Genomic DNA, 15523 nt, shown 5'->3' with positions numbered 1-15523 from the left:
CATTACTCTGATCCCAATGTAAGTAGCTGTAACACTTGTGTTATGAAAAATCATAAGTAATGACGGTATCACAAACAAACAAACTCAGCCACCACCAAGACAGCATAGAAAATTGACGAACTTTTTCTACATCGACTCGGCCGGGAATCGAACCCGGGACCTCGAAGTGGCATACGCATGAAAATCAGTCTACACCGTCGGCCGGTCGTATCGTATATATATCGTAGTTTACCTAAGAAATAGAGCGTTCTTTCCATATTCACTATTTGATAGTATTATACTTAAAAGTATTTTGTATCCTTATACATTACAAGCCGGATCACAATCCTACGCTTGTCAATTCCGTGAGTCATATCGAATACGTGCATACAGGTGCGTGACCCAAGATATAAACGTTTAAATTACGAAGGTGTTGCGTCAATGAATTAAAATTTATACTTCATTATTTACATATACTAGCGTTCGCTCTGTGCCCTATAATCGACCATAATGATTATTGAATATTAGACGAAAACGGGAATGAATTTGCATGCTTTGAATAAATGTATTTGTACTCCAATTCCCAGTTACTTTTTCATTGATTGAAAATAATATTTGGCAGTATGGTAAAGGTGGTGAACCGATTTGCCTTTGCCTATTTCAAAAATAGAATCTATGTATTCGTATTAAAGAGAATGAAAAGAAAAAATTAAAGCTAAGCTAACGTTAAAATAGAACTACTAATGTAAAGTTTTAATAGAAGCAAGTAAATGTGCCTGAGTATAGAGGATGCTGGTACAAGAGCTGAAAGTATATCCTCAAGAATTAATACCAAGGGAGTCGTTGCTAACTAATATATAAGCTTCAGGTTTACACGTGACCCAAAAATTTTGGCACTACGAACATTACACTGCATAGTTGAATATGAACACGCATTTTAATTAGCTAACGCGGCCTTCCAGCTACAATGGTGTATCTCGTACAATTGCGCCTTTGAAATTGTGTATGCATGTTGAACGTTTTAATTTACAGCATCAAGATTATTTATAAAACGGTACGTTTCGTTCTAAAGTATTATTTCCTTCGTTATTATGAGATGAGACGAAAAGAATTCTCATTTGTCTATTATGCATATAAATAGTCATTTCCTTATAGAATGTCAATGTCTATCACGATAAGAAGGTCACAAGTGACAATCCTTTCGAGGAACAATCGTACGTCCGTTTTCCGTAAAACCAGTAAAAATAGGAAATTGGTTTACAATTTTGTATGAAATTGCGTAACACTTATGATATTTACGTAGGTATGTTTTCTGGCATACATTATTAATTACTTGTGAAATTCCATTTGACATTATATCAACATAAACCTATCGTTTATCAATGATTCACTCGTTTCTTAGTAACGTAAACTCAATTGACATTTGGAATTTATTAGGCAAGTAATAGAATACGTCTAGTAAGATAGATCAGTAACTTTATTACAGCAAGATCTGATTGCTATCGAGATTACTATACGTTGAATCGAAGTGGTCTTGTTTGTAAATGTAACCTAGATTTGTGATAATGGTGGATTCCTTCGAAAGTCCCGGGTTCGAGTGCGGGGTCGCTGAATCTAAAATCTACAATTTATCTCGCGTTCGACATGAGAAGACTCGTGAGCTAATCTGAAATATATATTCCCGCTAACCCTCAGTGGAACAGCTTTGTAAGTTATACTGGATACCTTTTGCTTTGTAGATGAGATAGCCTTCTTTGTAGAGATTTTATTTTATTTAATTCCTGTAATTATATTTAAATCTTATTTTTTAGAGTTCATAATGTTGTTACTAACAATTCTTATTAAAATATCAGTCTTTATAATTTCTACGTTTGTTCTATTCTAGCATTATATTAAATTAATTATATTTATTATGATCGATCCAAATAAAAAATACTACAGAATGTCCGATTGACCTTTTTGAAGAACTTTATAATAAGTACAATAAATTAAAACTAAAATTATCAGTGGTGGTTCTGTTACCCAATAACCCTTCTTCTTGAAACAATCCATCTATTTAAAAAATCAACGGATTGGCATCCGTTGTGTAATTTTAATGATCTAAGCTTGATCTAAGTTTTATACTATGTAATGACTAATATGTAAATCGAGTGGAAAATACGTGTAGTGGAGTAAAGTAACAGCCTGTAAATTACCCACTGCTGGGCTAAGGCCTCCTCTTCCATTATTTGTGTTTATAATTCATCTCGTGCTCGTCGGTGAAGGAAAACATCGTGAGGAAACCTGCATGTGTCTAATTTCATCGAAATTCTGCCACATGTGCATTCCACCAACCCGCATTGGAACAGCGTGCTGGAATATGTTCCAAACCCTCTCCTTATATGGAAGATACGTGTAGTGTAATATTAAAATCAATATCTGCACGAAAGGCTCAAAGTTCGTATCACGAAGGTGGAGATCCGATGTAAAAATTCATTATCCCCAGAGATTACCTCGTACCTGCAAAGATATTAAAAGCTCAAATGTGGGGAAACGAATACGCTATATGATTCTATAGGAACATACTTTCACGTTACAAAGCTAAACTACTTCTAGATGAGATTATTTTCAATTACACATTATGTTTTTATGTGTAATAATAATAATTACTCTTTCTATTGTAATGTTTTTGCACTTGTTCGTTTGATGACTTTTTAAGATTAAAATGAGTATAACCTCAAGAATGTTCTCGGTGCTCGATTCTGTATTTTCTAGACGATTGTTTTTGTTTGTATTATATTTGAATAAGATATGTTTGTGATTCTTTCTCCTATATCTTGATTTCGTACGAATAAGATGATTTAAATAAGAATAAAATAAATAAATTATGGGGAAAATTAGTTAATTAGATACAAGTTTTGATAAATTCCGAATGACTCATTTATATAATAGTTAAGAAAAAGGGTTATGAATATTATGCCAAATGATGTTTTCTTTATTTGTAACTATTTTATAAAACTTTACTATTAATGTAATAAATCACAATTTTAATAAAATGTATATTTTTTAAATATTTAAAATACAAATTTAAAATGTTCTCTTTGAATATCGAAGTAAATTTTTCTAAGCATGTAAGCAGATTAAACTGAAATGTATGATGTACGAAAAATATTTTCCAGTGCACAAAATAAAAGAGGAATAGGGGATCAATTCTACTTCAAAATTGAAAAATTATATCGCAATCGAATTGTCGATAAACGATGTAACCGTTGGCGTATCCTAATCTACTGTCACAGCGAACCCTTTGTGATTCCATCAAAAGTGTATCGGAATAGAATTGAAAATGTATCGTATCTGGATAAATTAGTAGAATTAGCCCCCAGCTACGATTCACTATGGTTTATTTTTGTTAGGAATAGAACCAGGGAAGTACCAGATTGTTACTATCAAGTCGTATCGTTATAGAGAAAAGGAGATATCATCGTATGAAATAACGACCGTTCAAACGTACACAGGCTTATCTCCACTCGTACACATTTAATACGTCTCCTTTAGAAGCAGTTTTGTTCGTACAATTTAATAACCGAGCAATTAAAAAATATCACCGATTCCGAAAGTTAGATCCGTCCGCTTCGGTTTGCAATTTTTATAGCGCACAAATTGAACGATCTCCCAAGGGTACGAACGGGGCAGATTTTATATTGAATTCGAAGTATTTTTTATTGCGTTATATTCAGATACTTGAATGATCCGTAATTTGTTCGGATTTCGGATTCGCGTTTATCTAGACTAATATTATAAATGCAATGCTGTCTGTATTCTCTTCACGCTTAAACCACTCAAACGATTTCGATGAAATTTTGTATCGAGATAGTTTGAATCCCTGGAAAGAACATTTTTATTTTTTAATCAGAGAGTAACGTTTTATAAATTAATCACTGGGAAAGCCCCAGGGTCAGTTAGTTTTGTAGACGTAAGTTTTTATTCACTCAGTAACATTTGACGATGTCCGTAGTCGATTATTGTTTATATCGATTTTCATGAATACGACATTCCGAGGTCAATTAGGTTTATCAATTTTCGATTTTGTCTTAGGGATGGCTTTTTGTGGTACCCTCGTTACTTCTTTTTCACGATTTTCCATAACACAAGTGCTTTAGCTACTTAAAATGGGATCAGAGTAATGTACGTAATGTTGTCCAATATTAAAAAAAAGATTTTATTAATTTATACAAATAAACTGCTGAAGATATTTTGATAAAACATCGTATGTAGATTGAACCACGGAAAATAAAATACACAGCTACTGAATCTATTGAAATTTGTATTATTGATGTCGTAGTTATTAAGTCGCTGTTAAAGGGTAATTTTATATACACTCTCCAATGAATTCCAAGCCTTCCAAAAAGTAGACGAGGCAATATTCGTATCGATCATAATGTTGGGTATATGAGTTCCAAATATATCCAAACTTTACTGAGTAATGTTTATACGGCGAGATATTAACGGAGAGTCAGTCACCTTTACTATAAGTGGTGTGCTGATACTTCAGATACGGTAATTATTTGAAATGTTCAAGCTAAAATTTGTAGCCGTCTCATCCAATACGTTCATAGCGTTTTAAAAGGAAAATAACGCGAATTTCACAGTAATTCCATTAGCAAACATTGACTTGACTACTCAATTAGCGTCGGTAAGTTCATCTTTTATAGTATATTTATATTTGTACGAGATAGACCTTCGAAACGACCTCCGGTAAACATATTTCAACCTTAAACCGTTATTAATCCTATGTTAACTCAATTAGGCGTCGAGTCCCTTATTAAGGGCGGATATAGCGGATACGACGCGGGTTATAAGTGCTTCGGGGCGCGTCGACTCGGAAACTAGAATGGTGGCGCGGTCTAAACTCTTAGGCAAGAAGGATGGCATTGGAACGATGATCGAGAGGAAAAATTTACATTTTATTTTATTTTACATATTATAATCTTCGTGTAGTCAAGAGCTTATGAAAGACATTTAATGTTTTAACGCTGTTATCATTGAAAGTGTATGTTTTGTATTTGATTTATTTTAAAGTACAATTTCAATTGTCTTTAAAGAGTTTTGATAGTTATCTTATTCGACCTATTCCATCATCAGTATTTATTAAAAAAATCGTTAATAATTCAATTTTATACAACAATGTTGAAATGAGGAGGGACAGTTATTGAAAAATTGTTTTAAATTTTGTACATAGTAGGTACTCTGTGCTAATAGAAGATCGTGGAAAGTGTTTCTAGAGGCGCGGAATCGAAGGCGAAATCGTGGCCGGCCGCGGACTAATGCGTCCTCTGTAACGAGCGGCGACGAGCACCCTCGAGGTAGTCAGGGTTGCCAAAATCGCAATTCATTAAGAGAAAATTCAAGAGTTGGCATTCGAACGCTTTTTAATCGATCTTAGTAGATATTGAAATTAAACGACGCTCTCCTATTTTGTCATATTTAATTATAATAATACTTTGATTGGTTCTTATTAACTTACTACTCGAGTAAAGTGATGATGACAGTTACAATTTTAGTTCAGTTTAGATTAGTAGAAAACATCGTGAAGAAACTTGCATATGTCTAATTTGATAGAAATTCTCTCACATGTGTATTCCACCAACGCATTGGAACAGCGTGGTGAAATATGTTCCAAACCTTCTCCTCAAAAGGAGAGGACGCCTTAGGCGTAGTGGGAAATTTATAGGCTGTTGTTGGGTTTGTTGAAATATTATTACTTGGTATTATTTTGACAGCGAAAAATTAAAAGTAACGCACAGCCCTGTCAAACTCGACGCGAACGAACCATTCAAGTACTGGTTTCTAAACGAGTTCAGTACGTCAAGGGCCTTGGCGAGATCCTTTGAGTGTTCTATGATTTTCGGCCACCTGAACTCGTAGCGATCGGGTTAAGCCGAACTCGGGTCTTTTATGTTATTAAATTACGTGTATTTGATTTTCTCGACTGACTCTCCAAAAATGAAAGGATATATTGGGGATGGGGGTATTTACGGGTAGAACGAGGTATGCTTCAACATGTTAACACAATTCCACGAAGAGTTATCTCAATTTGTTATTCGAATATACATACTTATATGTAATATGTATATTCCAACATTTTAATAAATTACAAAAAAAAAATTAAATATTTGTTTTTTGTTTTTTTCATAATAAAAAAATAGTATATAAACGAGTCATCATGATGACAAGTATACTAGTAGAATATTCCCATTAAATTCTGTTTTTCTGCGCTCCAATACGTATACATTTCTCGTTGTTATAGTGTCAAGTATTTTCTTCTTCTTTCTAAACTGTTCTATAATTAATTGTGCAAAGTTGATATAAATATAAATTGTTATAATGCCCCTCTGATAAATGTCTCTCATTGTTCACAGATTCAGTGACGGCAAGATAAACAGAAAGGTAAGAAGCGCTAGCTTTTGTAAATAGAAATCGTAAGAAAACACATTACCGTTCCTAATGGAAAGGGAATGAAAAAATATATGCGGTAGAAAAAACCATTAAACATTTTCAATAAAGGTCGATTGATGTCATCTCGTTCCGCCATTAATTCAGCTATTGTGAGTAACGTTCGACTATCGGGTGCGTTTCAATCAATTGACCGAGAGTCGCGGGTCGGACGTGTGCGGGATCAAAACCGGACTCCGAAATCATTACTTTGACCGTTATTAACGATAGTGTTGAACTTAATGGGGACGATTTGGTTCCGAGATAAATTAAATGGGGGACTATTACGATAAATCCGTTCCGTACGAATGTCTATCTATTAGGGAATGCCACTAAAAACATTTTCCTTGTCACAGCACTTTAACTAGCAAATAAATGAATTTTACTTTCAAAGTACTTTCATAAGAACTTGGCCCTGTTTCTAAAAGCCATTTTTTTTTCGCCATTGATTACCCGATATCACTTCAGTTCAGTGTCAAAGTTATTTGTTTTTTCTTTTCTCTTCCTGTGATTGATATTACTCGCAATCGTAAGGAGACGTTAAAGGAAGGCTCTTATGTCTGTAATTAAAATCGATCAAACAACTTTTAATTCGCAATACAGCAATGAAAAATATGGAGCTCATATACATATTCAAGAATTTATTTAGTGTTAGGATTTTGTACAAAACCGTATTGTTATTATATTACGGCTTGAAGGGTGAGTGAGCCAGTGTAACTAAATGAACAAGGATATGACATTTATATCAGGGATGTCAGGAATGATTAATATTTCGAACAGCGTTAATTGCTTTAGGCGCTGATGACCACTTCTCATTAGGCCCATTTACCCGCCCACGTATCATTAAAAAACGCAATGATAAAAATGATAAATTCGTATATGAAGTATTATAATTTAAACGACTTTCCTCATTATGATACTTGCTTAAACAATTGTTATACGTAAGGTCACTTTCCAGTTCATGATTTGGTTTATACAAATGCCATTTGAGTTTGAAACGATAGCATAGATTGATGTCGGACAAGGTTGCCGGCCTTTGACAGGATGACGGCGTTTATTTCATCATATTGGGTATATAGTTTTATGACTTTTAAACTTAGTCTGATACGATATGTCCGTTGGCGATATTTAGTTGGAAGCTTTTTAAGTGGCCCCGTGACCGTTATAGAAGGATACGGATCCTTAGTTAGTGGGATCAAATACAGCATCAGTGTGATTAAAAATAGTTGGCCTAAGCATTCTATCTAGTCTATGAAGTGCCAGTATGTTAGTTAAATACCAAAATGGATGAGTTTTTTATTACTTCATTAAATAATTATGAACTTTTTTCGAATGCATATGTAAAAACATTTTTATTGTTTATTTAGTTTTATGACCGTTTTAAATAAAATGATTGCTGATCGGACAAAAAAGATCGGTGCGAGAATTTTACATTGACATACTTTAGGAAAAAACTCTTGATGGCATACCTCAATATATAATATTGAAAAACTCGTTTCTCTATGACGTAATGTTCATTTTATCGATATTTTGAAAGTCAGTTCGACTTCAATGTCAAGTTTCATTAAAGTCAAAAAAGCAAACGGCAATTTAAGAATGTCTGACAGTTAGGCACGCATACTCTACCATTTAAAATCTATGATCATACCTTATCAGCGTTTCGTGTTAAAGCGCGAATCAATAGTTCCATTCACATAACATTAACTAAATAAATAAATAAAAAAATAAATATTGGATAACATCACATAGATTACTCTGATCCCAATGTTAGTAGCCAAAGCACTTGTGTTATGGAAAATCATAAGTAACGATAGTACCGCAAACATCCAGACCCAAGACAACATGGAAAACTAATAAATTTTCGTCCGGGAATCGAACGCTACTATACTACTCGACCACGGAGGTCGTAAATATATTTTATAATATAATATGTAGTGACTAATTATATTATCTCCGATCTCTTAGCGGTCGCGTCACGTTGCCGTCTCGTCGGTTTATGGCAGTGACGGATAAGAGAGTGCACTTTGCGCAGACACTTGCACCATAAAGTGTTTGAGAACATATCAATAGTATCAACTATCATCATGCCAACAGTATTTGATTCGGATGAATATCACTTTAGCACAAATCACTAAAGCAATTTAATAGTATTGTGTTTCAAAATGTGTCGACTAAAGTAACGAAACTAAGGCTAGGATTATGAATTTCATATTTTCGTTCACGATGTAGCAAAGGAAATTGCATATATGCGAAATTTCCTACTAGAGCAGTATTTTTTCCAAAAAGGATGTGATTTTTCTTAAAATAATCATAAAGTAATATTTGTAATCATTACGCTTAAATGCGATACTTTATTTAATATTTCATACTTAGATTTATACAATAGTAGTTATAGCCCGCGGCTTCGTTCGCGTTTAAGGGGTTTAGTTGTCATGTGTTAGGCAAAAAAAGCCTACGTCATTCCTTGGAATACAAACTTGCTTCATACCAAATTCCATCAAATTTGGTTCAGCGGTTTGGTCGTAAAATAACGACAAACAAACAGACAGGAATACTTTTATATTTATTATTTATAATATTAGTATAGTTTAAAGTAAATTTACTGGCGTGTTTAAACAATCGTATAATTGTATAAAGAGTTTACTTGTAAATGTACTGGCTGGTGTGTAAGTTGATTCCGTTGCGTATTATTTCTATTTTAAGTTACCTTGCTATTGATTCTATTTAGAGCGTTAGCATGTTTCATAACCGTGATATTGGAAGTGATATTTATTCATTTGTTTTTTTTTTATAATACGAAAATCAATCTCGAATGACAACCTGGTTTAAATATGCACGTATCAATTTTATGACACGGAGCAGGACATTGGATGCATTTTATGCCGAACGATAAAGTAGTTCCCTCGAGAATACAAAGTGCATCTCTATAAAACGATGCATTATATAATGTATGTATGTATGTAAGTTCGTTCCGGACTAAAATTATACTATATCGAAAGATAATTCGAATGTATCGTATAGGTAAGTCAAATATTTATAAGTTATACGCTTTAATACTTGTGTAATTGACAACGAACTTTTTTTTTTATTTATAGATAAGTAGTTGTCCGTGCTTTCATGTGGTTGGTGTTGAGTAAAAAATTAGCCTATGTCTCGAAGCTCAAGTTTGCTTCATACCAAACTTCATCGAATTCGGATCAGCGGTTTTGTAGTGAAAGTGACAGACAAACAGACACTTGGTAGAGGTATTTTTTTAATATATTATTGATGTTTATTTTGTGTTGTATGTAATATATATATACATACATATTTTATATATTTGCAAATACATATAAAGGCTTCGTTTCCCTGCTATTTGTCATACGTACTTAGTACCTTAATTTTCTTGTGCGGCTTAAAGTTTGTTAGGAGAATGCTAAGCCTACTTTTTGTGCGTTTTGTATGATAAATGGTTCGAGAATTTACATGTAAATTTAAAATAAGAATTGTCGTAAAAGTAAACCTGTTCTGTGGGAGATTCTAGACTAGTATTATATAACTTAAAGACTCTGAGGAGAATAGTGAGCAGAAAACATAAACGTCAATCATGTTTGAAAATAACGAGTATTGAGTTATAAATGGTTATGTGTCTACTTATGGTGATTATTTATTTCATCTATAAATATAATAAAATTGGATTGTCTGTTTGTAATATTAAAATAGCCCTTTTTTACTCAATGCATATATGTATGTATAGATTCACGGTACATATACCAAAATATTTTTTTTACAATATTTTCTCTCTGTCTGTCTGTTTGTTCCGGCTAATCTCTGGAACGGTTGGACCGATTTTGACGGGACTTTCACTGGCAGATAACTGATATAATAAGGAGTAACTCAGACTACAATTTTTTTTTGTATAATTCAAACGCGTACAAGGTCGCAGGCAAGCTAGTTACATATATAATCATCATCCATCAATTAATGTAAACTTGAAATCATGCCAAATTCAATGCCAAATATCATTGAAATCTGACAGTTTAAGTCGAAATGAGAGACATAAGTAAACTTACAACATTATTATTAGATACACGCACATCACCTTGTCGGTTGTATAATGTGTAAGATACTTGTTATTTTAATTTTAGCACATCATATCAAGATAAAACTACAATTGTATTCATGCAAAGTTGATGCGATTGACTAGTCTTGGATGTTAACAGTTTATCCCTCGAAATATAAACAGCTGTTGATTTTATATATAAAAAAAAAAAAAAAAACGTTGAACAACTGTATTTATAAGCACAGTGACTATCGCAACGGTCCGCATTGAACCGTTGTACGAGGTGGTCATCTGGTTACACTGGTTTTTATACACTATGTACAGTATTACTGGACCGATATTCTAGATGTACATATATCAGCGTTAAAATTAACGTTATTTAATAAAAAAAGAGATTACTTATTTTAAAATAACGTTCTATTTTTAAACTGAATGAAACGACTTAAATTCGATAGGTTTGTGTATTCTGTTATAACTGCAACTTATATATTATATTATAAAACTATAAACGTTATAATACCGTTCATAAATGATGTAAATATCCAATAATATATATTTAATATATAGTATTAGAATACACCTCACTGTAGATATGATGTCTATCAAATTAAAATTTGAATCAAAGGAATTTTATAGGGTTTCTACTGTGCAAAAATAAGAAAGAAAATAAAATTATGTACCTCGTGTCTGAGATGGCCCAGTTGTTAGAACGCGTGCATCTTAACCAATGATTTCAGGTTCAAACCCTGGCAAGCACCACTTACATATGTGATTGATTTGTGTTTATAATTCAAAGTGAAGGAAAACATTGTAAGGAAACCTGCAGGTGTCCAATTTCATGGAAATTCTCCCACATATGCATTCCACCAACCCGCATTGGAACGGCGTGGTGGAACATGTTCCAAACCCTCTCCTTGGGAGAGGAGGCTCGTGTCTAATTAAATCGACTTATATCGACGAAAACGATCTTGTTACATATCAAATCTTTCTTCTTTGTTGGAACTGGTCATAAGTGTATTTACCAACAGTTTGATGGTAGGCCATCGGTAACTAATTTGGACCAAGGCACTAAGAAATAATTCGTAAAATATAACTAATTATTTCTTTTTATTCAAAAACGTGATGATTTTACAAATTATTCTAATATAACCTGTTTGTAATGATATCACTATAAGAATGTGTTATGTTTAAATAATAACAATAAAACGGTTATTGACTTAGAACCTTGAAACATGTGCAGATAACGTTTAGTGCATGCAACAGGAAGTATTATTTTAGCGTGGTAATAATGATTAATTTCAAATTAAATTGTCTAATTAAACCCAAGCGGATAGTTAAAAAAATATATTTGTGGCGATGATATTTATTCAATCAAAAAATCAAAATCAAAATGTACTTTATTCAAGTAGGCTTTAACGAGCACTTTTGAATCCTCATTTTACAATTAAGTGAAGCTACCACCGGTTCGGAAAGTAGATTCTACCGAGAAGAACCGGCAAGAAACTCAGTTATCAGTCAGAAATTAAATGTTGAAATGGAGTAACCATTTCAACATTTAATAAATACAACTACCTTTAGACATTGGCTTTAAGAAATTTTAACGATTCTGTTAATCGATAATGCGCCACCGCTGTCGGGAACTTAGATGTTATGTCGCTTGTGCCTGTGGTTACATTATTTAATTATCTTATTATTTATATGATACATCTCTCGCACCACCTGTAAATCGAATGTCCTACGTCTGGAGTGTCTGATTATAATATTAAAATAACATTTAATTTTTCTAAATGCTTAATGTATGTATACACGGGACATAAACTAAAAAACTTTTTTTCCATTTTTTGTCTACCACGGCTGGACCGATTTTGATGAGACTGTCACTGGCGATAAGCTGATACTATATAAGAAGTTACTGCAAAAAAATGATTCTGTTAAATTCAATCGCGCACGAACTCGTGGGCACAGCTAGTTAATAATACAAGTCTGCCTGCGTGTGGGAGGATGCAGAGAGAGGTTGATTCGTAGGTTTTAGAGATAATAAGTAGCCCATGTCCTTCCCAGTGGTTCCAGTTTATAACACACCAAACTTCATTAAATTCGGTTCTGTGGCTTAGCCGTGCAAGCGTAACAGGCAGAGTTACTCATTCATGATATTACTCTTGATACGTTATACAAACAAAAATACGAAAAGGAAGCCCCAATACGTCCGTCAAATTGATGCTTATGGAGTGTCAGTAAATTCGTGCATGAATACACCAAATATTGCCCCCCGGGGAGGAAGCGTCGTAACTCCGTACATCCGATATTGTTTGTACACTGAAAATGTATTTTGAACAAACTATTTTCGAACACGGCTTCGTGAATTTCAATAAAACATGTTTTATGTGATTACTCTTTTGGTTTACATCTGGTAAGCTTACCTTTTACAAAAATATGTGATGATTTGATCATATTTGCCCTGTAACAGTCGGGTATAGTGACACACAATATTTATTTCACTCGCGTCAACATCATATCCATATCTGTAAAAAAAAATCGTGCAAAATATAAAACAAAGCTACACGTTCGCGTAAATGAAAAATACTAATTGGATATAACTTTACTTAGTTTAAATAAAGATGATAATTTTAATGGCAAATATTTGGCCCTATTTATTTGGTGTTATGTTGAATAAAATATATATAAAGAATTCGTTAGATTTTTACGACCGGCCGCCTGTCTAACGGCGTCCTTACGAATACTTTTCTACTGAGCTCCGTTCCCGCGAAAAAATATTTCTAATATAAATTCCAGCTTTTTTCTTTTAAATATATAGAAGCATTATATTGTTTTATTTACATGTCCAAATGTAAATACTAAATCAATATGTAGTATAAAACAAAGTCGCTTCTTGCTGTCTGTCTGTTCCTATGTATGCTTAAATATTTTACTGCATATCAGATTAAATCAAAATATACTTTATACAAGTAGGCTTTTACAAGCACTTTTGGATCGTAAATTAACAACTGTATTAAGTGAAGCTACCATCCATAACGGAAGTAGATTCTGCCAAGAAGAATCGGGAAGAAACTCAGTAGTTACTCTTTTTCAGCATTTAAAAAAACAAAGTCATGTTAGTTAATTACAATTATATTTGTATGTAATATATCCTGCTTGGAGGTTAACAAGTATTATTCAATTCAATTATTATTTTTACGAATGAATATTAATTCAAATGAATATTTTAAAAATATTACAGTTTTTAAATGCAGAGACAAAGTGGTTTGTATTGTCTAATGACAAAAAACTTATACACGTTGTACATTGCGTAGTATATTTAGTATCAGCATTACAGCCGTGCGAAGCTGGGGCAGGTGCAAAAAGATTTAATCAAAGTCACTCGAATAAGTAGACCCTCAAGAGATTTTAAAGATAACACACATAAGTATTAAAATACAATCATAATAATAAAGTTGCTAAAGAACAAATGATGAGTTTAATAGAATCGAAACGTCTTAATGCGTATTCGTGATTTGATGAAGACGTAACCTTCGCTATTAAATATCTCAGCACCCGTGAAACACGATCTTTAGTCGTGACAAACCACCGGAACAGCCTAAGTAATCAATTAATACAACTGAGATCATAGCAAAGCTCAATGTAATCGATAACGTAGAAAGTGAAGGTGTTATAGATATAATAGAAACGTGCGTTGGTGAAAACTGTGATGTTTACACACATACATATAAGTAGATATATATGTTATGTATTGTGCCCCTTCCCACATGTTATAAAACTGGACCACTGTCCAAAGGTTCCCTGGAAGAGATAAAACAGCTCACTGCATACATTGCAACTATGTGCATTCGGACTGTTATGTTCCCATATAACTTACATATTTTATCATTTAAATTGCGACAAAGAATCAAAAAAAATAAATATTTTAAGCCTTATTTTAATCTCATATGTGGCTGTATTGTTACGTGGCCTTTCATCCTTCCCTTCTACCATTCTATCCTTTTCTTACATCTGTTAATCAATTGATGATAGAAAGACAGGTATTACTGTGTAACTACTTACAATAAAACTTGATTTATCAATAATGAGTAAACGTAGATCCTGTTTCGTAATTTTTCGATATATAATTATTATAAAGGCTAAATTGTATTATTTCGAGGCTTAATAAGCTTAAACATTGGCCTTATATAATTATTATTCGAAATAAGTGCTATATTCGTGTTTTTTTGCGATCAATTAAGATTTATTTCCTACTACTTAATTTTTTTTTTCTATCTGTGACGTCAAGGTTAAAAACTGCTACAAATCTCAATAATGCATGTTGTTAATCATTGATCGAAGATGATCTCATCTTTTACCTTAAAAAGCTTACATCATTCCATTTATTTACCAATAACATTGAAATCTTGAATATGATATATAATTTTATATAGTAGGTCATAATAATAAAAAGTAATCGAGTTCTATGAGGAGGGATTCTCGGAGGTCGGGAAGTTGGCAAGTTCTATCCCGTGCCCCGATGAGCACGAACAAAGACCAGTCCTGCCTGCGCCTTATCTCTTTTTGGTTAGATGGTACCCCTCCAGACCCTAAGAGAAGAACAATAGAAAGTGCACTTGTATTTGCTCACACATACTTAAACAAAGATATCTCTAGAGACATAAGACTTGTTTATATTATTATACTTATTTATATTTGTTTATATATTTATAAATGTATATTGTAAGCATAATAAATTTAGTACATTCATACAAGTGGGACCTTATTTAATCCATTAGGATTATATAAGGTACGTTAATTTAAAAGAGTGATCTATGGCGGGCAGTAATTGGTTTAAGCTAGAAACACTTTTTTTCGTTAATTAGTCTGTCTGATCTCGCGATACTTGAAAATCACTATGGATTTTAGTAAAACGCGAACTAAACTGAATAACTAAAGCTTTTTACCTTTTGACTGAACAAAAAATTAAAATTTATATGCAATTTAAACTTTATTATCAAATGCAGTCAAACCAAGCATTCAAAAATAATAAAT

General features: G+C 32.8%; 1 protein-coding gene across 5 annotated transcripts in view; it reads left to right on the top strand.

The window, feature by feature from the left end:
- LOC124533970 (putative polypeptide N-acetylgalactosaminyltransferase 9) overlaps nucleotides 1-15523 on the top strand; it is a 148738-nt gene that overhangs the window by 113379 nt on the left and 19836 nt on the right. For 4 of the 5 annotated variants that reach the window (XM_047109537.1, XM_047109540.1, XM_047109539.1 and 1 more), the window contains exon 3: nucleotides 6378-6405. The exons of the other annotated variant lie outside the window; for it this stretch is intronic. The gene's annotated coding sequence lies outside the window, so the exon portion shown is untranslated. The remainder of the gene's footprint in view (nucleotides 1-6377; nucleotides 6406-15523) is intronic. 5 annotated transcript variants of the gene reach the window in all.

This window comes from Vanessa cardui, chromosome 12 (assembly GCF_905220365.1).
Source record: "Vanessa cardui chromosome 12, ilVanCard2.1, whole genome shotgun sequence".
In the NCBI taxonomy this organism is placed as follows: Eukaryota; Metazoa; Arthropoda; class Insecta; order Lepidoptera; family Nymphalidae; genus Vanessa; species Vanessa cardui.
Note: the sequence above shows the minus strand (reverse complement) of the source record. Positions and strands in the feature narration are given on the sequence as shown.